This window comes from Eulemur rufifrons, chromosome 5, assembly GCF_041146395.1.
Source record: "Eulemur rufifrons isolate Redbay chromosome 5, OSU_ERuf_1, whole genome shotgun sequence".
Lineage (NCBI taxonomy): Eukaryota > Metazoa > Chordata > Mammalia > Primates > Lemuridae > Eulemur > Eulemur rufifrons.
This window is the reverse complement of record NC_090987.1, coordinates 22,575,762-22,597,691: the sequence shown is the minus strand read 5'-3', so window position 1 is coordinate 22,597,691 and position 21,930 is coordinate 22,575,762. Positions and strand designations below refer to the sequence as shown.

General features: G+C 44.3%; 1 protein-coding gene across 2 annotated transcripts in view; it reads left to right on the top strand.

Annotated features, from left to right (window-relative positions):
* Positions 1-10,538: 10,538 nt before the first annotated feature.
* The window catches only part of ARK2N (arkadia (RNF111) N-terminal like PKA signaling regulator 2N), a 60,364-nt gene continuing 48,972 nt past the window's right edge, over positions 10,539-21,930 (top strand). For both annotated transcript variants that reach the window (XM_069468029.1, XM_069468027.1), the window contains exon 1: positions 10,539-10,797. The gene's annotated coding sequence lies outside the window, so the exon portion shown is untranslated. The remainder of the gene's footprint in view (positions 10,798-21,930) is intronic.

The following is a 21,930-nucleotide window of genomic DNA, read 5'->3' as shown; positions in this document are numbered from 1 at the left end:
GCTGCCAGTGTCCTGTGGTCCTGGGGGCTTGCCTGCCTGGCTGGGGGCCCTCCCAGCACGGCGCCCTCCACCCACCGCCAGGTTCTGTAAGTCTCTGTTTTGTCTTTCTCCCAGGGAGCCCCATCCTGTTTCCCCAAGGCCTGGTGCTTTTGCACTGGCTCCTCAGGAGAACAGTCACATGAGAGACACCGCTTCATTTAATTTTAGGTTATTGTTGCTGCTGTCAGTCTATTGAAGTACTTTAATGAATGCTTATATTGTTCCCATGCCCAGAGCTTTTTCCAATGATCAGCACATTATAAAACACAATAATGAGCCTAATTCCCCACCCCCCAATACACACACACAATGGCATTGCTAAGTCCCCCAAATATGTATGGTTGTAAAAAGAGTTTGAGATTTGGAAGCAGCAAAACAAAGTTTGGTCCCAATTCTCCCATTTAGTGCTAGTGACCTTGGCCAAATCATTCTGTTAGGGTGGAAGGCCTAGTAGGTGCTCACGGAGAGGGTGGAGAAAGATTTCTCACGCACAGATTAGGATAGAAAGAAGAGGTTTATTTACTTTTCCCTGGGAAGGACCAGCACCAAGGTGGAAAAAGCAAGAATGTGCTGGCTGGGCATGGTGGCTCATGCCTATAATCCTAGCACTCTGGGAGGCCCAGGCAGGAGGATAGATTGAGCTCAGGAGTTTGAAACCAGCTTGAGTAAGAGTGAGACCCCAGCTCTATTTTTGTTTTCTTTTCTTTTCTTTTTATTTTTTAGAGGCAGGGCCTTGCTATGTTGCCCAGGTTGGTCTGCAGTGGCTATTTACATGCACAATCCCACTACTGATCAGCACGAGAGTTTTGACCTGTTCCACTTCCGACCTGGGCCGGTTCACCCCTCCTTGGCAACCTTATGGTCCCCAGCTCCCCGGAGGCCACCATATTGATGCCCAACTTGGAGCGGACACCCCATCAGCATAGTGCACTACAGCCCAAACAACTGGCTATTATTTTCTATTTTTAGTTGCCCAGCTAATTTTTTTCTATTTTTAGTAGGGACAGGGTCTTATGCAGGATATGGTGGCATGCGCCTGTAGTCCTGGCTACTCGGGAGGCTGAGGCAGAAGGATTGCTTGAGCCCAGGAGTTTGAGGTTGCAGTGAGCTCTGATCACACCATTACACTCTAGCCTGGGCAACAGAGTGAGACTCTTCTCAGAAAAAAAAAAAAAAAAGGGAATGCTGGCCCGAAAACCAGCTATTGGTGCTTTTTAAAGGGGGTTGTAAAAATGGCAGGGTACATAGTCAAGAAACTGCTGCATCCACTGCTTCCTTTTTTCTTGGAGCCAGGTAGCTAACAAACACTGCCAAGATGTGAAAGTCCAAGAGTTGGCTCTCCTGCCTTTCCTCGGAGATGGGACTATCACGGGAGATGCGACTCTGTCCTGGAGATATGGTTGAGACTGGAAGCTGTTCACTCAGGAACTCTTTAGGCTGTAAAAAGCAGATTCTCAAAAAAACAATTTTGGAAGAGAGAGATTTACATCTCTTTTCAGTCCATTCAGCTCTTTTCAGAAGTTGTGCAAGACAGAACTCCTGCTGGGTACCTGTTAGAGAACTCATAGAATTGATTTTTAACTGTTCCTGGGGAAATTGTGGGATTAATATTTTCCTGTTATTTTTGCAAAGCCGCCCCTTTCAATTCATTCATTCATTCAATAAGCATTGATTCATTCAGGAATAAATCTTGTGTCAGTCATATAATCTCTGTACAATGGTAGCAATACCCACCCTAACTACCTTTTCAAGGCTGTTTAAAGGAGCTAATGAAATCCTAGTTATGAAAAGGTTCAAGTTAAGCTTGTGAAATAAAATAAAATCTTAGGCCGGGCGCGGTGGCTCACGCCTGTAATCCTAGCACTCTGGGAGGCCGAGGCGGGTGGATCGCTCAAGGTCAGGAGTTCGAGACCAGCCTGAGCAAGAGCGAGACCCCATCTCTACTAAAAATAGAAAGAAATTATCTGGACAACTAAAAAATATATATAGAAAAAATTAGCTGGGCATGATGGCGCATGCCTGTAGTCCCAGCTACTCGGGAGCAGTTGGATCGCTTGAGCCCAAGAGTTTGAGGTTGCTGTGAGCTAGGTTGACGCCATGGCACTCACTCTAGCCTGGGCAACAGAGTGAGACTGTCTCAAAAATAAAATAAAATAAAATAAAATCTTAAGACCCCCCGCTGACTGAACGGACCCCCTCTTGGCCAAGGACCCCAGAAATACCCTAAAGCTGAGTTGTTGGCCATGAGAAAGGAGGTCAGACAGGGCGTAGTCTTGCGCCACTCTCTTCTAGGAGATATCCTTGGTAATTCATGAACAGGCCTAAGGGTAGCAAGGCAAAGCTTAAACCACACCTGCAGGTCCTCAATTTACCCAACAGATCTCCTGAGTCCATGTCCGGTGGTGACTTATCTCTGATTAACAGACTTCCTTATCTTAACTTAAAACATTCCAAGTCCTTAGAAAAAGCTTCATTTCTTTTTTTTTTTTTTTTTTTTCTGAGACATTGTCTCACTCTGTTTCCTGGGCTAGAGTGCTGTGGTGTCAGCCTAGCTCACAGCAACCTCAAACTCCTAGGCTCAAGGGATCCTCCTGCTGCAGCCTCCTGAGTAGCTGGGACTACAGGTGTGCACCACTATGCCCAGCTAATTTTTTCTATTTTTAGTAGAGACGAGGTCTCACTCTTGCTCAGGCTGGTCTCAAACTTCTGAGCTCAAGTGATCCTCCCACCTCGGCCTCCCAGAGTGCTAGGATTACAGGCATGAGCCACTGCGTCTGGCCTAAAATCTTCTTTTCTTTAACCAATTACAAATCAAAGAATCTTTAGGCCCACCTATGACATGTAATTTCCCGCTTCTAGATGTCCCACCTTTTTGGGCCAAACCAATACATCTTCCATGTATTGATTTGTAACTTTGTATGTAATTCCTATCTCCCTGAAATGTATAAAACCAAAGTGTAACCCACCCACCACGGGGAGACCACTTGCTCAAGGCTTCTTGGGCGTGGCTCTGGGCCACAGGCCTCAAACTTGGCTTAGAATAAACCTCTTTAAGATATTTTGCAGAGTTTGGGTTCTTTACCATTCTATACAAATGTACATTGTTGGTATTAATAAGCAAAAAAGATAAAAACAAAATCGAAGGGGTGGGAGGTAAGGGCCCAAACCACAACACTTGCTATATCATTTGTGTGAACGATACTCATATTCTAGGGTCTGGCTGTGCCCTGCACTCTCCCGATGCCAGCCTTTCCTCACACTGGACTCAGCCCAGAATATGCCTTTCTCTTCATTTCTGTCCTTGGAAGTTCTGCTCTTTATACAAAGCCCTCATCAAAAACTTCCTCTTGCAGGAAGTCCTGTGTGCTCTTGGGAATTAATTGCTCCCTTCTACATGTCCCTATATTCTATCAAGCCTCCTTGGTATTGCCACTTGTTTCCAGGCTGAGACCTGTTACCAGGCAGACACTGCAGTGCTGCTCTTGAGGGAGGTGACCACGTTCACTTCCAGGAATCCTGAGTCTACTCCTGTGACCTTGGTCAGGTGAACCATCTTCTCTGACCTCGGTTTCCTCCTCCCTTAAACCTACCCACCCTTGCCGGTTGTTGTCAGGATTACTTGCCAAGGGCCCAACAGCGGGCCTTGTGTTCAGTGGGCAGGCTTCCGATCAATATTTTTTGAATAAAACGGAACTGCATGCATCATTTGTCGGGCTCTCCTAATACACACAGAGAGGTGACTACTTAAGAATATGTGCACGTGAGGAATGTTGGGGTGATCCCAACCCAGTAATATTTTCCCCACCCAGAATTTGGTACCTGAAATGTCACCAGGAAAGATTAATTCCTGTGGATTCCTCCTCAGAGGCACTCCCTTAGATTTCAATACCACTGGGCGAGGCAGAGCATGAAACTAATTCCTGTTTTGGTGTCTGGGGTACTGACAGCTTTGGCTGCCACCTAAAAGGTGAAGAGGGTCACATGGAAGGGAGGCAGGAGCCTGACCAGAGACTGGGCCTAGGACTGGTCTTGCTTAATGTAACATACATATGTAGTTCAAACCAAATATGACATATTTACTTAAAGTCAAAGTTTCAGGATCCTTCACGGTTTTTCCTGGCACCAATTCTCCAATTCTCCAACACCAACTGAGTGTTCAAGAATTCAACCTAGTTCTGACACTGAACACTCAAGGTTATCACGAACCCCACAGGGCTCAGTCCCACAAGACTGCCCCCACTTCAGACATCTGCTTCAAGTGAGGTCTCTAGGCTACCCACACCACGTCTGGAAGACTGCAAATTTGGGGGTTCCCATGACCGCCCCCCTTAAATTCAATAATTTGCTATAACGACTCACAGAACTCAGGAAAGCATTTTACTATCACCAGTTTATTATAAAGGGTACAACTCATGAACCTAAATGGAACAGATGCATAAGGCTAGGTAGAGGGGTGGAGGTTAGCTCGAAGCTTCCATGCCTTCTCCGTGTGCACCACTCTCCCAGTACCAACGGGAAGCTCCCAAATCCCATTGTTTTGGGGATTTTATTGAGGTTTCCTTACACAGAAATGGTTGACTAAACCATAGGCCTGGGCTGGGCGAGGTGGCTCACACCTGTAATCCTAGCACTCTGGGAGGCCAAGGCAGGAGGATCACTTGAGCTGAAGAGTTTGAGACCAGCCTGAGCAACAGCGAGACCCCCATCTCTACTAAAAATAGAAAAAATTAGCTGGGCTTGGTGGTACTCACCTGTAGTTCCAGCTACTTGGGAGGCTGAGGCAGGAGGATTGCTTGAGCCCAGGAGTTTGAGGTTGCTGTGAGCTAGGCTGATGCCACGGCACTCTAGCACAGGCAACAGAGTGAGACTCTGTCATAAAAAAAAAATAAATAAAATAAACCATAGGCCTGGAATTTGGGGGTGGGGCATGGGGCTGAAAATTCCATCCCTCTAATCACCTGCTTAGTTCCAGTGGCAACCAGCCCCCATCCTAAAGCTATCTAAGCACTCTCCAAGAGCCACCTTATTAGCCTAAACTCAGGTGTGGTGCTAAGGGACTCATTTGAATAACAAAAGACACTCGTATCTCTCAGGAAATTCCAAGAGTTTTAGGAGCTCTGTGCCAGGAACCAGAGCAAAGACTCAATGCATTAATTTTTAAATCCACTACAGATCCCTTGATGTTGCTCTAATTTAAAATACTGTAGTTTTCAGAGTTGGGGAGGGGAAGGTGGAGCATTCTTCGTGTTTCACGGGCATTGAAGTCTTTTCGGAATCCTTTCTTCCAAAACACAGGGTCTCCTGTCGCCATCCACATGGAAGATCCCTAGGGCTGGAGGGCCTTCTCTCCCTTCCTAATGTTTTCCTTTCTCTCTTCTTTCTGCAGTCCTTGTTACAGCAAGTGTTACAGCGAGTGGTCCCGAGGACAAACAGAGCGGCACACGGAGAGTCGGAGAATTAAGGTTTATTTGCCAGCAGGCTCAGAGGGGTCTCGCCACCAAATTCTGAGCCCCGTCTACCCAATTTTTTTCACTTTTAAGTTGGGGTGATCCAAGGAGTGGGGTCTCAGGTGACTAATGCCTGCCAGGTAATAGGTTAGTTGATGTGTCAGGTAATAGGTTAGTATTATGTTGATGCCCCAGGTAATAGGCTTAGTGTTATGCTGATGCACCAGGTAATAGATTCAGTGTTATGCTGATGCACCAGGTAATAGATTCAGTGTTATGCTGATGTGCCAGGTAATAGATTAGTTGATGGGCCAGGTGTTATGTTAGTATTATGTTGATGCGGGTCTTCCGTGAGGGGTGGGGGGTCTCAGGTGGCTGCTGCATTAAGTAATAGATGGGGGTTTTCCTTATCATCCTTAGTTTCAGACTTTTCTTCTCCCAGAGTCCTACTTGCCTCCTGGTGTGGTTAGCATGGAGTCCTTCCTCTCCAAGTTGTCAGTGTGCTGGGGCAGGATGCGGTTTCCTGCAGGTCTTGGCTACACCACTCAGTGGAAGTCTAGGTGAGCACATCATACCCTGCTTCCCCATTAGTGCTGCAAAAATAAAGCCCAGACCCCTTACACTCCATTCAGTCCCCCACCTTCCCTTGCAGCCTTCTCTGTCCTCACTCCTCTGCTGTCTGGCCCTGGGGTGGTTGTTCTCCAAATATCCCAGGGGCTTTTCCACCTCTCCACACTCCCCAGGTCAGCTGCTGTGCACATTTGACCCCCTTCGGTGGGTCCCATCTGCCAGGCCCTGTGGAGACACCCAGGAGAGCATTGAGGAGGGAGGATCTGCTTGAGCTCTGCCCTCAAGGCACTGACACCCTCCCTCCTTTTTAATCTCTCGCAGGCAGGTTCCAGACCGTCCCTGATGCATTCCCCATTGCCCTGTATACAGGGCTCCCTCCCTCCTCACAGCCTTTCACCCACTTGGCACTTGGTACCACTTCCTTGTTTTGACATCCTTGCAGTCTCTGAATCTTAGATCTACTTCCTCCATTCACTACACGTGTACCGTGTACCGAGTGTGTCTGGGCCCGGCAATGAGGCATGGCCCCACTCCCTTGAGGCTCTGGTGTGTCAGATGGATGAGAAAGAGGAAATGCACAGCAGGAACACACCAGAGCAGGTGTTATGAAGGAAACAGGTGTTGTGATGGGGAGTGGGGTGCTAGTCTAGATGGGGTGTCAGAGGAGCCTCCTCCCCAGCCAGGAGGTACCATAAGGTCAGGCACTGTGTCATACAGGGCAACCTCTTCCATTAAAAAATGAGAGGTTGGCTGGGCGCGGTGGCTCGCGCCTATAATCCTAGCACTCTGGGAGGCCAAGGCGGGAGGATCACTTGAGGTCAGGAGTTTGAGACCAGCCTGAGCAAAAGCAAGACCCCGTCTCTACTAAAAATAGAAAAAATTAGTGAGTCAACTAAAAATAGAAACAAAAAATTAGCCGGGCTTGGTGGCTCACGCCTGTAGTCCCAGCTACTTGGGAGGCTGAGTCAGGAGGATCACTTGGGCCCAGATTACAGTGAGCTATCATGACGCCACTGCATTCTACCCAGGGTGACAGAGAGAGACTCTATATCAAAAAATAAAAAGAAAAGAAAAGAAAAGAGGGGCCAGGCGCCCAGTGGCTCATGCCTGTAATCCCAGCACTTTGAAAGGCAGAGTGGGAGAATCGCTTGAGGACAGGAGTTCGAGACCAAACTGAACAACATACCAAGAACCCATCTCTACAAAAAAAATATGGTCGGGCGCAGTGGCTCATGCATGTAATCTTAGCACTCTGGGAGCCCGAGGTAGGAAAATCGTTTAAGCTCAGGAGTTTGAGGATTTGAGGATGCAGTGAGCTACGATGACGCTATTGCACTCTAGCGAAACTGTCTCAAAAAAAAAAGAAAGAAAAAAGAAAAAAAGAAATTTTAAACGGTCTTTTGCATTCACTTCCACTTTTTTTTCGAAGTTACAGACTTTAATATAGAGTTTCAGGGGGACTCACCTGAGTGGAAAGAGGAACTTGGAGCTGGGTCCAAGAGCACTTTACCCAAGAGGAGCCTCAGTGAATTGTCCAGCCCAGGGTATGTGGGGAGGGGGGGTGCTGAGGGAGATGCCCCTCCCACCCTTGGCTCCACTTTCCTGAGGTCCTTCTGTACCGGTCCATTCTCCTTCCTGGGTGAACTTGTCTCTTTGGAAAAATGAGACCATTGAGATGAAAATGTCACTGCATTTGACCAGTGTGTGTGGCCCAGGAGGTGCTGGAGTGCTGCTATAGCAGCCACAGCCCCATTCTAGAGGTTCTCTCTGAGCCAAGCATGGAGGGCACGAGAGCTTTGCATGCATGACTCATTTCACCTCGCTCCTCACGAGAGCCTGCAAGGGAGTATTAGGGAGTCATCCGTATTTGACAGGTGAGGGCACTGAGGCCCAGTGAGGTCACATAACTGCCTGAGGGTCACCATCCTGGAGTCCAAAGACAGACCTGTCAAACTCCAGAGCCCCTGGTCCTGACGACCATCTGACCGTCCATTACTCGAATCCCTAGAATACTTCTGGATGGCTTCCTCATGGAGGGTGTGATTCAATTCCGTGCAATAACACCATGAAGCAGAGCAGGTAATGTTAACCCAGGAAGTGGTGACTTGTCTGAGGTGCTGGGGTTACCATAGTGCAGAGGACCAGCATTTCTTCAGCTGTCAGTGCCTTATGGCAGGAGCTGGGGGGGGTCCTAGTGGGTGCTGGTTACACTGGGGGAGGCCAGATTGCCCAGTTCTTAGCAATCTGAGAAGGAAGGGAAAGGGTGGCCCAGAGCCCAGAGATGAGGATTCTGTCTCTTGTATTCCCACACCTTTGTCATCTAAAGAGTAGTTCTAATAAGAGAACCCATCTTACACAGCAAGTGGTGGGAGTAACTTGCTTGCTCGATCAGGAGGGAACAGACTATAGACAAAGCCAGGCCAGCCACACTCTGATGCTACTGTTCAGGCCAAGTCTAGCAGGCACCTGCTATGGGCTCAACTCCAGTCTAGACTCTGCATCAAGTGCAAGAAACAATGCTGAAGAGTGATTCTGACAAGCTTAGCTCCGGCCTCTAGGGCTACGACAGAAGTTGAGAGGAGATGCACTGATATGATTTAGTAGTAACTCTACAGACAGGCCAAGGGGTGGACATGTGTGTAGCAGAGTGTCTGTGAGCAGAGGAGTCTTGACCAGCAGTAAGAGGTCAGGATGAAGGGGGCAATGCAGCTGGAGGTGATGCAGGTGGTGTGTGGGCTGAGCTGGTTTTAAAGGGGAGATGGCATTTCTGGAGTAGATATGTAGCAGGCACAGTATTTTCTCTGTGAATCTCAAAAGAAAGCAGGCTCTGGAGAGGACTGTCTGTTGGCATCTAATACAGCCACTTACTGAATGTCACCTTGGGCGGGTCACTCTGTGCCTCGGTTTCCACCTTTGTAAACTGATGGAAACTGAGACAACTCATAGGATTGTTATGAGGATTAAAGGAATGAATCCATTTAAATGCATAGTGCAGTGCTTGGCACTTAGTAAGCATTCAATAAAAGCTACTATTACCTCATTTTCTTAACTTATTCATTTAGTCAGGGATGGAAAACTCCCATGTCTGTAGGCAGTTAGCAAAAATGAGTGAAGTCAAAGAACTGAAGGTCCTGGTCTAAAAAGGAGGCTGATGTTACAGGGATTGTGGACCCAGTGCTGTCAGATTTTCAGAGTTTCCTCTTGAAGGATCTCACCCATGGTTCCAGCACAGCTCTTTAAAAGGTAAAGACCTTGGCCAGGTGCAGTGGCTGATGCCTGTAGTCCTAGCACTCTAGGAGGCCTAGGCGGGAGGATCCCTTGAGGTCAGGAGTTCCAGATCAGCCTGAGCAAGAGCAAGACCCTGTCTCTACTAAAAATAGAAAAAATTAGCAGGGCGTGGTGGCATGCACCTGTAGTCTCAGCTACACTGGAGGCTGAGGCAGGAGGATTGCTTGAGCCCAGGAGTTTGAGGTTGCGGTGAGCTATGATCAAGCCACTGCACTCTAGCCAGGGCAACAGAGCCAGGCTCTGTCCAAGAAAAAAAGAAAAAAGTAAAAAACCTTTTGCATTTTTCTCCTCAAGGCTATTTTTTTCCTTTCTCTCTCTTTCCCCCTCCCCGAAATCCTGTCCTGCTTTTAGGGAGTGCGGGCCCTGGGCCAGATCTTGAGTTGTGAGGTTTGTCCTCAGCATCTCCTCTTCCTCCCTGGGAAGCCCTCTACCTGCCAGGTGGCTTGTGCCCACCTCGTCTTTCTCTAGTTCCGCGTCCACCACGTATCCCCCCTCCCTCTGAACTGAACTCAAGTGCGGGGCTCGGAAACTCATAGAGCGTGCTGGCGCGTCACCCTTCCCAGGGCGAACTGCAAACCCTAGGAGTGACTCTGCAGAGGCGGAATTCGCGGCGTCTTGAGCGCGCGCGGGGGCGGAGCAGGGTCTCCCCAGTGGGTGACAGTCTGTTCGCGAGGCCTGCAAGGTGCCCGTGCAGAAACTTGAACAGGATGTTGGTGCCACTGCACGAGGGGAGCACGGCCGATCCTCCCCGAGCCTAGCTGTGGGCATCCGCGAGAAAGTGGGGAGAGTGACTCATAGACTCAGACCCCGAGAGCTTCATGCGGGAATGCTTCCAGAGGGAGTGAGTGCTGGGCAGCGCACGGAAAAGGGAGCGCGGTCCTTTTCTTAAGGCATTGTCTTTGGCTTCCACTGACTGGCTTTCCCACCTTCTGGGAAAGACATTTCTGGAAGGGAGCTGCCTGAACCAAAGGAGTGAGAACAGGAAAGCAGCCCTGGAAGCCCCTGCACGTCCTGCTCTCTGCAGCCGGAGGAGCGCGGGTTCCTCTCCGCCAGGTGGCGCTGTTTGGCTTTCCTCCCCGGCCTCCGACTCTGGTCCCCAGAGGCCCCCGCCGCAGCGGCCGCTCTAGCCGGCCGGCGCGGGCTCTGTGGTTCCGGGCGGAAGTGAGGCGCTGAGCGGAACGGCCTCTGGTGACATTTTCTTGGGGCGGCGCGGACGACTGAAGGGACTTGGTGGTGAAGGCTGCGGAGGCGACGAGGTTCACTTTGGTCCCGGTGAGGACTCTGGCCGCGACCCTCTGCTCGCCACCGGGGCTTGTGCCGAGGAGGAGAAGGCGGAAGTGGCCGTCGCATCCCGAGTCACCGCGGTCGGGACAGTCCCGGCCGGGGGGTCGGTGCGTGCCCCGACGGGGCGCGCGGAGCGGGTGAGGAGGTACGGAGCCGCAGCGGAGCGCAGGTGAGGCGGGAAGGGGCGCAGGGCCGCGGCCTGCCTATTAGTCGAGCTGCGGGGCCCGGGCTACGTCCTAGGGAGGGGTCGGCGCGAGTCGGAGGGGTGCGGGCCGCAGGTGAGGGATCTGCGGCGTCTGGGCGCTGGGGTTCCAATGAGCCCGGCCGGCGGGCGCCGGGGGTTCGCACCCAGACTTGGCGGGAGGCGCGGCCCTGGTGGGGGCTGACGCAAGGGGGCCGAACAGCTCGCCCGCCGCCGGTGACCCTCTCGTCCTCCCGGCCCAGCTGAGTTGGCGCCCCCACCCTCCCCAGTCGCTGGGGCCAGGTCGAGGCGGGTCCTTTTCCGCCGGGGCTATGGGGCGGCTAGGGATGCCGCAGCCCCTGGGCCGCGCGGGGAGCGGCTTCGCGACCCTGGAGTTGTCTTCAAGCAACTTTCCGGCTCCCCGTCCCGCAGGGGAAGCAGTGCCGGCAGCTCCGAGAGCCGGGGGGAGCTGGGGTCTGGCGCTGATACCTGCCCCTGCGGCGGCTGCCGTGGCCTTGGAGGAGGGAGAAAAGGCTTTCTTAGGCTTGGCGCCGCCTGCCTCTAGGCGCTTCTACTATCTTCGGTCCTCAAACGCCTCCAGTCAATGGGAGAGATGTGTCAGTCTCCAAAATTGACCTCTTCTGGAGAGTTTGTCAAGTTTATTTAAAAACCGGCGAGTTATGTATACTGACGAGCCCTAGGTTAGAGACTATTGCCTTCCATGACTCTTCCCAGAGAGTTCTTTTTCCCAGGAGCATTTGGTACCTTATTTTTTATAGCACGGATCTTAGCGTATTGTGCTAGCAGCCCCTATCGGAACTGCACGTCATTCATTCTTACTTTTAAATTGCCCTGCCCTGTCACAAAATATTAATAGATGCTCACTGGTTGAAGGAAAGAACGTCTGTACTCTAGCCCTCCCAGAATCTAGAACTCAGATTCTTTTTTTTTTTTTTTTTAAGACAGAGTCTCACTCTGTTGCCCAGGCTAGAGTGAGTGCCGTGGCGTCAGCCTAGCTCACAGCAACCTCAAACTCCTGGGCTCAAGCGATCCTCCTGTCTCAGCCTCCCGAGTAGCTGGGACTACAGGCATGCACCACCATGCCCGGCTAATTTTTTCTGTATATATTTTTAGCTGTCCATATAATTTCTTTCTATTTTTAGTAGAGATGGGGTCTCGCTCTTGCTCAGGCTGGTCTCGAACTCCTGAGCTCAAACGATCCGCCCACCTCGGCCTCCCAGAGTGTAGAACTCAGATTCTTAACCCCTCCGGCAGTTTGTGCTTGGATGGGCTTTTCGTTTGTGGTGTTTTTTTTTTTTTTTTTTTTTTTTTTTTTTTGCCTGAGCTTTTGCTTTCTGAATCCCTTCACCCAGTAGGATGGAAATCCCACCGATGATGTTTTGTCCAGGTTGGGCCTCTTAATTACAAATACATCTGGCAGTTTTGCATAGGCTTTTATTATGTAGTATCATTGGGCACATGCTAACAGTTTGAATCACTCCCTTTCTTCTCTTGGGATATTTTAAGAATGGAGGCTATTAACTTTCTAATGTGGTTTTGCTGATCCTGGCAATCCGGATTCCTCCAGTAATCAGAGCATTGCCTTTTGGTTTAACAAGCATTTTTAGAGGCCCACAATTGATAGTTATTACCTGATGTCCTGAGGAGTCACATCGCTAACCATTTTTTAAGTAGGAAGTAAAATATTTTGGCCTAATAATATGTCCAGTACAATGCCTAGTTGAGTGCTTTGTGCAACTGTCTGTAGGTACCCAGTTAATGTAAAACTATGAATTAAATTTGAGTTCAGGAAACCAAGATGGAATTGACTACAATGACCTGTATGCTGCTTTAAAAAGAACCTTAGTGGAATTTTATGCAGTTCCATTAAATGTGATATAAAAATATTTCTCAGTCATTTGTAAATCAGTTTCCTTTTGTGTACTTTTCAGTACTACTGTAATCTTAAAACTTAAAGCTACATCTTTTTCATAATGTTAACATGTTATAGGTGTAAACTTCAATGGGTTTATACAATCTGAAAGGCAGGGAGAAATGTCAAGGTAATTTATACCTAAAGGACCAGCTGAATCAGATTTCTTAATGGGAAATTTTTTTTCTGACACTTTTTTTTGAGGAAAATGGGATTGACTGGATTTTAGAGCTGGACGTTTTTCCCATAGTTAGCTTCTTAATTAAGTTCATAGTGTTGTTGTTACTAATTCAGTTTGTGTTGCTTTTACGTGTATTTACGTGAGAGTAACAGTTATAATGCTCTTTGTTTTATAGTCTTCATGATTAATTCAAAACTCACATGTTAAAGATAAATTCACCATTAGGTTCTAATTTTTCTCCCCCTGCATTAGTCTATTCATTCTTGGCTGCCACAATCAGATGGACAGAAAGGGGGAGGACACTTTTTTCTTGCACCTGTAGCAGATTTAGGTTCTACTTTAACTTCTGTTAGAATTGAATGCTCAATGTATATCCTTCAGAGGTTTCTTGCACCTAACATTTATAGTAACATTGGTACTTAAAATCTCTTTACTATATAACTAGTAACTTCTTGGAACTTGTGTAGTTACTTGTTATTCAAGGAGTTGTTTTGCTGGGTTCCCAGACTTGTGGTTTTGTTTTGACATGTGCATGAATAGACTTGATATATAGGCAGTTTGAGTATTTTTTTCCTTCTTTTTAAAGTTTGGAACTGCTATATGCTAGACACCCAAACTTCACATTTCGTGGCTTTGGTAAATCATCTTAGATCTTCCTCATTTTCCTGCATATAACTAGGAATATGAAAATAATGTGTATTCATGTTTGCTGAATTGACGGTACTTGTGAAAACCTGAAGATGAAAATGTTGTACTGTTAATATGTGTTCTTTTGAAGCATACTGATTTCAGTATTTTTATTAGGAGAGAGTTTGAGAACAAATACAGTTTCTTGGGTAGCTGTAATTATGTAGGCAAAATAAAATGGACATATAATAACCTGAGTAAAAAGCTGTGAGACTATGGAAGTGGGAAAGAGTAGTGAGAAAATTCAAGACAGACTATTCATGTGGAGCCTCTTTATTCTCACAGCACAAATTTGTTGATTGTTTACTGTGTGCCATCAGTGCTCTAGTTGCAAGAGTTACATGGTGAATAAGACCAATAAGGTCTTCTCATGCTCAAGTAACTTAAACATTTAAATCTGAGGTTTGAGTATATTTCCAGGTGAGCATTCCAGGCTAGGGAATACCCTAAGCAAAGTTGTTTTCTTTTTTTTTTTTTTTGAGACATAGTCTTGCTCTGTTGCCCAGGCTAGAGTGCTGTGGCATCAGCCTAGCTCACAGCAACCTCAAACTCCCGGGCCCAAGTAATCCTCCTGCCTCAGCCTCCTGAGTAGCTGGGACTACAGGCACGTGCCACCACACCCTGCTAATTTTCTATTTTTAGTAGAGATGGAGTCATGCTCTTGCTCAGGCTGGTCTCAAACTCCTGACCTCAAAAGCGATCCTCCCGCCTTGGCCTCTCAGAGTGCTAGGATTACAGGCGTGAGCCATCATGCCCGGCCCCTAAGCCAAGTTTTGAGTATCGATGTTCTTGAATGGCTAAGTGGGGCCAGTAAGTTTTCAGAGGGATGGGTAAGGTGGGTGGAGGTAGGGCCGTGTTGTGAGGGTACCTTAGTCTGCTAATGGGTTATGAATTTTGTTCTTTTAGGGAAAAAAGTCAGGTAGAATATAAAGGATGAGATAGGCATTTCTTTTTAAAGATTGTTCTTTATTCATCCTGAAGTTCAGTGGGTAGAAATTTTATTGATTTTATTTATTTGGGTTTGGTTTATTTATTTTGATTTCTTGGTTATCAGATTAATGAAATTTGTTATTTTTCTTTAGTTGTCAAATTCCAGTCTTAAATTTGACTGTTGTCATGAAACTTTTCTAAATCCTTTTATCCTTTAATTGTACCTCCTTTCCTTACTCTTTCAGAATTCTTATGTGATTCACCTTAAGGGAAAGAAGCATTGTTTTCTGCTTCTGTGTGGGCAACTTCTCTCAGAACTGGGATTGATGTTCAGTCATTCAGTTTTCACACTCAGCCTACAGGGCCTTGTGGTGAAAGGAAGGAGCAGGGTGAGGCTAAAAATTGTCTTGCTTGTTTTTATTCATGTCTATATTTCTGAACTGCTAGGAGAGGAAGTATGTGTTGTATATATTATACAAATTTATCAGAACATACTAGTAGCCCCTGATAATAGTAAATGTTATTTTAAAATACTTTAAAATAGCCAATATGACTTAGAGTTGATTGGTTGTCTTATTCAGGATTTGTGGCTTTAATTTACGGTGTTTATTTGAAGTTTCTTTTCTCATGTCCTTAATCAAAATAAGGAACCTCATTCCTCTTTGCTCAGATGCTGTCACTTAGTAGTCAGTAAGTAGGTAGATGGGGTAAATCCCTAAGTTATTAACTTGGCTTTATTTAATTTTTTTTTTTTTTTTTTTCCAACAGTCTTGCTCTGTTGCCCCAGGTAGAGTATAGTGGCATCATTATAGCTCACTGCAACTCCAAACTCCTGGATTAAGCCATCCTTCTGCCTCAGCCTCCCTAGTAGCTGGGACTACAGGTGCGCACCTGTATTTTATCAATTTTTTTTTTTTTTTAAGTGTAGATGGGGGTCTTGCTCTTGCTCAGGCTGGTCTCAAACTCTCAAGCTCAAGCAATACTCCCACCTTGGCCTCCCTGGGTGCTAGGATTACAGGCATGAGCCATCGTGCCCGGCCCAGCATTATTTAATTTTAAAACTTACCTGGATGAGTATTTTTTAGTTTTGTGAAGATTAATCAAAAGTGGAAATCTATCAGCAGCCTTTTACTTTTTGTGTATATGGGTGGGGTTTATACCTGGTTAAATTTAAAATCTACTGAGCACTTATGTGCCAGGTCAGTATGGATACATAGATAAGAAAAACCATTTCTGCCCAAGGAACTCAACCTAGTGAACCAGATGATTTCTAAGTTTACTTCTTGCTCTAAAATGTGGAGAAGAAAAAGTAGGTTGTAAGGAGAAAAAGTACTGCATAGCAAAACAGCCGTAGTATGGAGCTAGTCTTTTCCTTTATATAATTATTTTAAATAACTGATTGGAAAATAGTATTTACTTTAAATGGGCTCTGAGCTTAAAATGACTGGAGACTTGAATGTTCTTTTTTGTACTGCCAGTTCATTTGCAAAACACTTTTTTCCTCTGCCTGAAATTCAAATCCATGTATCAATAAGTTCTGATTGTTGTTCAAAGAGCAAAATTATATCTGTTAAAATTTATTTATAGCAGCCATTCCTAAGAATATGTGTAAACTAGGATTGTGCTTGGGTAGTCTAGAAATTAAGTTTTCATTAGCATAGTTAACATTTCATTAGAGAAACAAGATACTGACTGAAGGAATCCATAGAAGTAATTTTTTTTACTGAATTGTTTGGTTTAGAAAAATGACTTTTATGATGTTTGAAGTCAGCATTTTGTTAGGTGCTTTATAATTTGTGAAAGGTATTGTTGGGGATAGGGAAGTTGGGTGTGGACTAAAACTTTAGGAAAACAGGATTGTTTTCCTTTCTGTATTAAGAACAAAAACCTCATGTAGTTAAAATTTTAAGCAGTATCCTGTCTGCTTTAGCTTTAACCTAGCATAGAAGCATAGTTTATTCTTAAGTCACGGTTTGTCATCAAGGGTTTCCCATTATTTTTCTCCGCCGAAATCAACTAAACAATTTGCAATGTGCCTGAGGATATGTATAGTGGATAGATTTTTGGCAGCATTTATCTTGGGGACCTCAGGTCCCAGCATGTCATGACCCATCTTTATGTGAACTGTCTTGTGAGGGAGACAGAAAATGGCCAGAGCAGAACTCTTAAGGAAAATTTAGAACCTGTGTTTTAAATTATTCTTGATTTACACTGATGGTGCTTTTGAATACTTTAGAGGGTCTCTGATTAGCCACAGTACATTTTTTTTGCATTTGGTAACTTCCTTGGCTTCTTACTTGGTGCTAGTTTGTTCTCAGCCCTGGTGCTAGTCCAGGTACATGCCAGAAGTGGTAGTATCTGCAATATGAAGTGATACGAGCAGCTATTATCACTCTTGGCCTATTTATAGAGCTTATATCAGTGGAGAAAGGTTGGTTCATAAGCAAGCAAAGCTACTCTCTTCTTGTGGTTGCAATCTCACAATTTATATTTCAGTTCTGGGTAGAACAAATTCAGCACATTATGGACGAATCCATTCAGCTGTATTAATTTTAGTGTTCCCTTTCTTTTCTGTATTCAAACCCATTAACACTCAAGTTTCTCAGTCAACTTTTTTTTTTTTTTTTTAAGAGGCAAGGTGTCGCTCTGATGCTCAGGCTGGAGTGCTGTGGCAGAGTCATAGCTCACTGTAACCTCAAACTCCGGGCCTCAAGCAGTCCTCCAGCCTCAGCCTCCCAACTTGGTAGGACTACAGGCGTGTGCCACCACACCTGGCTAATTGTTTAAATTTTTTGTAGAGATGGAGTTTTGCTATGTTCCCCAGGCTGGTCTTAAACTCCTGGCCTCAAGTGATTTTCCCACTTTGGCCTCTCAAAGTAGTGGAATTGCAAGCGTGAGCCAATTGCTCAAATTGCCTTTGGCCTCAATTTCACTTTTGAAGGAAAGGAAACCAAATAACTTATCACACTAAAAATAATTAGTAATAATTCTTTAATATTATATAATAGTGTTCAGACTTCTCCATTATCTCATAAATGTGTTCTGATCAAGAGCCAAATAAGGTGCATTGTTTTTTAATCTGTAGGTTTCCACCTCCATTTCTTTTCCCCAGCAAGTAATTTGTTGAAGAAGAAGAAGAGTTTTTCCACAGTCTGGGTTTGCCAGTTACGTTCACGTGGTGGGGTAGCCTTGAACATATTTCTCTGACCCCAGTGTTTCTTATTAATTGGTTTTAGATTTTAGAGGCTTGATCAGATTCAGTTTCTATAATGTATATTCTCTATTTCTATTTTGTTTTTAATTTTTTAAAAAATTAACCACATTTCAAGTGCTCAAAATTTGTTTTTCTTTTCAGGGGGCAAAAATACTTTGTAGGTGATATTCAGTACTTGCATCAAGAGACACATAATGTTTGGTTCCCTCTGATGTTAGCAGCTGTCAGTGATCATTGCTCAGTTCTATTAATTACTCATAATTCCTCACTCTGAATGCCTCTCATTCCCTGTTTGAGTCTTTTGTACTGTGTCTGGTTTATGGCCTTTTCAGCCTTTTCCTTTTTAGAGTTAAGGGAAGGGATGAGTTGCTGTGGAGAAAAAGGCAGTTTCTACTATATACTAATTTGCAGATGTTTTTCATTTCAACCCTCATCTTTGGTTCCTGCACTGTCCACATTGTCCGTGCTACAACTTCTTACTGGGAAAACTAACCCAAAATCATGTCAGAGAATTGAAAGAAATCCTTTGAAACAAAATTTGTTTTGAGATATTGGTCCTTATTGAAGATAATAGTAGTACTCTTGTCATTTAAGTTAGTGTTTATATATAGAAATTAGGAAAGAGGTTATTTTTTCTATTTCAAAAGATTTGGGAACATCACTGTTAGTGATGCAAGGGAATCTCTTCCTAGAACTGAATGTCTGAGGGGAGGGGCCCTCATTTTAACTGCTTTTTACCTCATTTTGTTTTATGTGGCTTAAGATATTTAGTTTCATAGTGTCTGATTCTTACATCTTTATGCAAAAACACACAATCACTTTATATAGTCTAAATGTAAGGAACCAGCTGTACTAGGCTATTAGCAGTTGTGTCAGTTTTTGTCTTATGTTTTATACAGAAGAGTAAAAAGGAAGTTATGAGAAATCATGTTGATTTTATGTAATGGAACATGTTTTTATATACAAATGAATAATAGTATGAAGCAAGCCAATTGTTTTCTTAAGTGGTCTTGGTGATTTTAAAAAATGACTCAGTTTAGCAGTTCAACAAATTTTATGAAATTTTCATTATGTGTTAGGAACTGTGAGTGAACTGATTAACATGATCCCTGTTTTCATGGGAGATTGTAGCATAGTGGGGCTGGGGGGATGAGTAAAAACATTTACATACGTAACTTGTTTTTTGATTACTTTTCTCATAATGTGGTATTTATTCCCCTCCTCCCCCAGGTATAAAGTTAACTCTTAATTTCTTGGGTTTAAATTTCCTCAGTCATTGGTCTGTGTGTGTGTGTTTATTTTTGTACCCTCTTAGAGCAGTGTATTTGTGTACCACAGTGAGAAAAATCAGATAATAATTGTTAGGTGTTAATTTTCTTCAATGATTTACTAGTATTGTGATTTTCTCACCATTAAATTGTCACTCTATTCTGATGGCCAACTTGTCTAACACTGTGAAATAACTTAAATCTTTTTATGATATTTGCTAAAACCAGCAGGAAGTAGGCATATAATACAGTTTGAAAGCCCTGCTTCAATCTGTTTTATCTTAATGTGTTGCAGTTTGTCTCTTGGTTTCCAGTCTGCGTGTTCTCTGTCCCCTGTTCTTATTTACATTTAAAAAACCAAGCAAAACTTCAAAACAACTCAAGTTGGGCATATGGAGGGGGCTTTTTTTTAAAGTGTCTAGATGTAGAACAAGCAAAGTTTGACAAAAAGCTAAGAGAGTGGTTTTATTTTATTTTTAAATTTTTTAAAATTTATTGATTTAAAAAAAATTTTAAAAAGAGAGTGATTTATAGACCCACAACTAATTGTCGTGGATTTTTTTTTTTTAAACCCTCCCAACTACCAGGGAAGTTACTACTACTTTTAAAAAATAAATTAGCAGTAGATGCAGGCTATGATCTGTTTTATATTATAATTGTCTTGGAGGCAGAAACTTCTGTTGTCTTTGAGTTAGCTGTATTCTTATTGGTGATCTTATATGACTTTGTGTGTGTGTGTGTATTTTATTTCATACGTATAAGAAGTGTTTTTGCAACAGTACAGTAGTCTAGTTGCTTTGAGTTTTGGTGCTAGGATAGTGCATAATTTTTGAATCACCCCTGACCTCAAGTGATCCTCCTGCCTTGGCCTCCCAGAGTGCTAGGATTATAGGTGAACCGCCATGTCCTGGCCACACTCCCCTCTTTTTGAGGCTGGCTCCCTGTTACATTTCCAGTTTCCACTCAAATTCATCTTTCAAAGGTATCTTAGTCCATTTGGGCTGCTAGAACAAAATACCTTATAGACTGGGTGGCTTAAACAACAGAAATTTATTTCTCACAGTTCTGGAGGCTGGGAAGTCCAAGATGAAGGCACCGTTCAGATTTGGTGTCTGGTGAGGGCTTACTTCCTTGTTCACAGACTGTGCCTTCTCATTGTGTTCTTACATAGTAGAAGGGGCAAGGAGTCTCTCTCTGGCCTCTTTGATAAGGACACTAATCCCATTCATGGGGGCAGAACTCTGATGATCTCATCACCTTCCAAAGGCCCCCTTTAAGTGTATTACCTAATTTATCTTTTGTAAACATCCAGATGTTCAGAACTTTCATGTTTGGTTAAAGGAGGCTACTTGTGTAGCATGATCTAGTCTTAGGCTAAGAAGTAGGTTGGAAGTTCAGAAACTGTTCTAAATATATCTGTCTAAATCTATCTAAATATATCTTGGCCATTGACCTACATATGCTTTTCTTAGTTCTGAGGATTATGCATTTTAGGTTAGCTATGACAATAATTAATAAAAATAATTAAATGTTCTGAAAACCCAAATAGAATTGTTTAGAGATAGTTGTCAGCACGGGTAGGCAATTTATCTTGTGCAATGCTCTAAAATCACAGCTTTATAAAAAGCCTGCAAATATGTAATAAATCATTCATCAGTTAAAAAAAAATCATTAGTGACCCAAACATTCTTTTGATGGGTTTTTGAAATGAAATTACCTACATATTTTTTTGCTTTTTAAATGTTCCTTGAAACTTTTTAAAAACATTGAAGTCTTGGCTAATCACTGCAAAATTCTTTATGCTGTGTCTAAAATTTACCGGCAACACCAGTGACACCCTATAGTGTATCTTGGAGGCACTGGTTTTTAAGTTGAGAAGCAAAGGCCAGGGTTGTGCAGACTGTTCCCATATTGCTTTATCCATGTCTAGAAGTAGAGCCATTAACTGCACTGATTTTCTGTATGTCATGCACCTAGCTCCTACGAAGATGTTTTTGCAGAAGATGACTATAGTGTGTGTGTGTATGTGTGCATGCATCATTCACACTTTTTTAAAAGCTAAAAGGAGATTTAATGGGTTCATTTAAGTGTGATAAATCCAATGTGCAACTGGTCTCTGGCCCAGTTCGATCCAGGGGCTCATTTGATGTTATCTAGGCACTATTTTTCTCTTTGTGTACTGGCTCTGTGTACTGCTTTTGGGCTTAATTTTCAGTTAGGCTTTCCTTTCATGAGGGCAGAGATGGTCCCAGCAGCTCTAAACTAACAAGTTTCCTCAGCATTACAAAAAAAAAAAAAAAAATAAATAACAGTAATAGACTTTATTTTTTAGAATAGTTTTAGGTTTGCAGAAAAATTAAGCAGAAAGTAGAGTTCCTATATACTTCCCACCACCGGCCCAGTTTACCCTATTACTAACATCTTGCATTAGTTTGATACATTTATTACAATTGATGAGCCAATATTGATACATTATCAAAGTCCACAGTTTACATTAGGGTTCATTTTTTTTGTGTTGAGTGACATAGAGATCCTGTGTTGAATTACACTTTTTTTTTGTTTGCTTGTTTGTTTGTTTGTTTGTTTGTTTTTGAGACAGAGTCTCACTCTGTTGCCCGGGCCAGAGTGCCGTGGCGTCAGCCTAGCACCCAGCAACCGCAAACTCCTGGGCTCAAGCAATAGTCCTGTCTCAGTCTCCCAAGTAGCTGGGACTACAAGCACATGCCATCACACCCAGCTAATTATTTTATTTTATTTATTTATTTATTTATTTTTTGAGACAGAGTCTCACTCTGTTGCCCTGGGTAGAGTGTAGTGCAGTGGCATCATCTAACTCAGTGCAACACCTCAAACTCCTGGGCTCAAGCGATTGTCCTGCCTCAGCCTCCTGAGTAGCTGGGTCTACAGG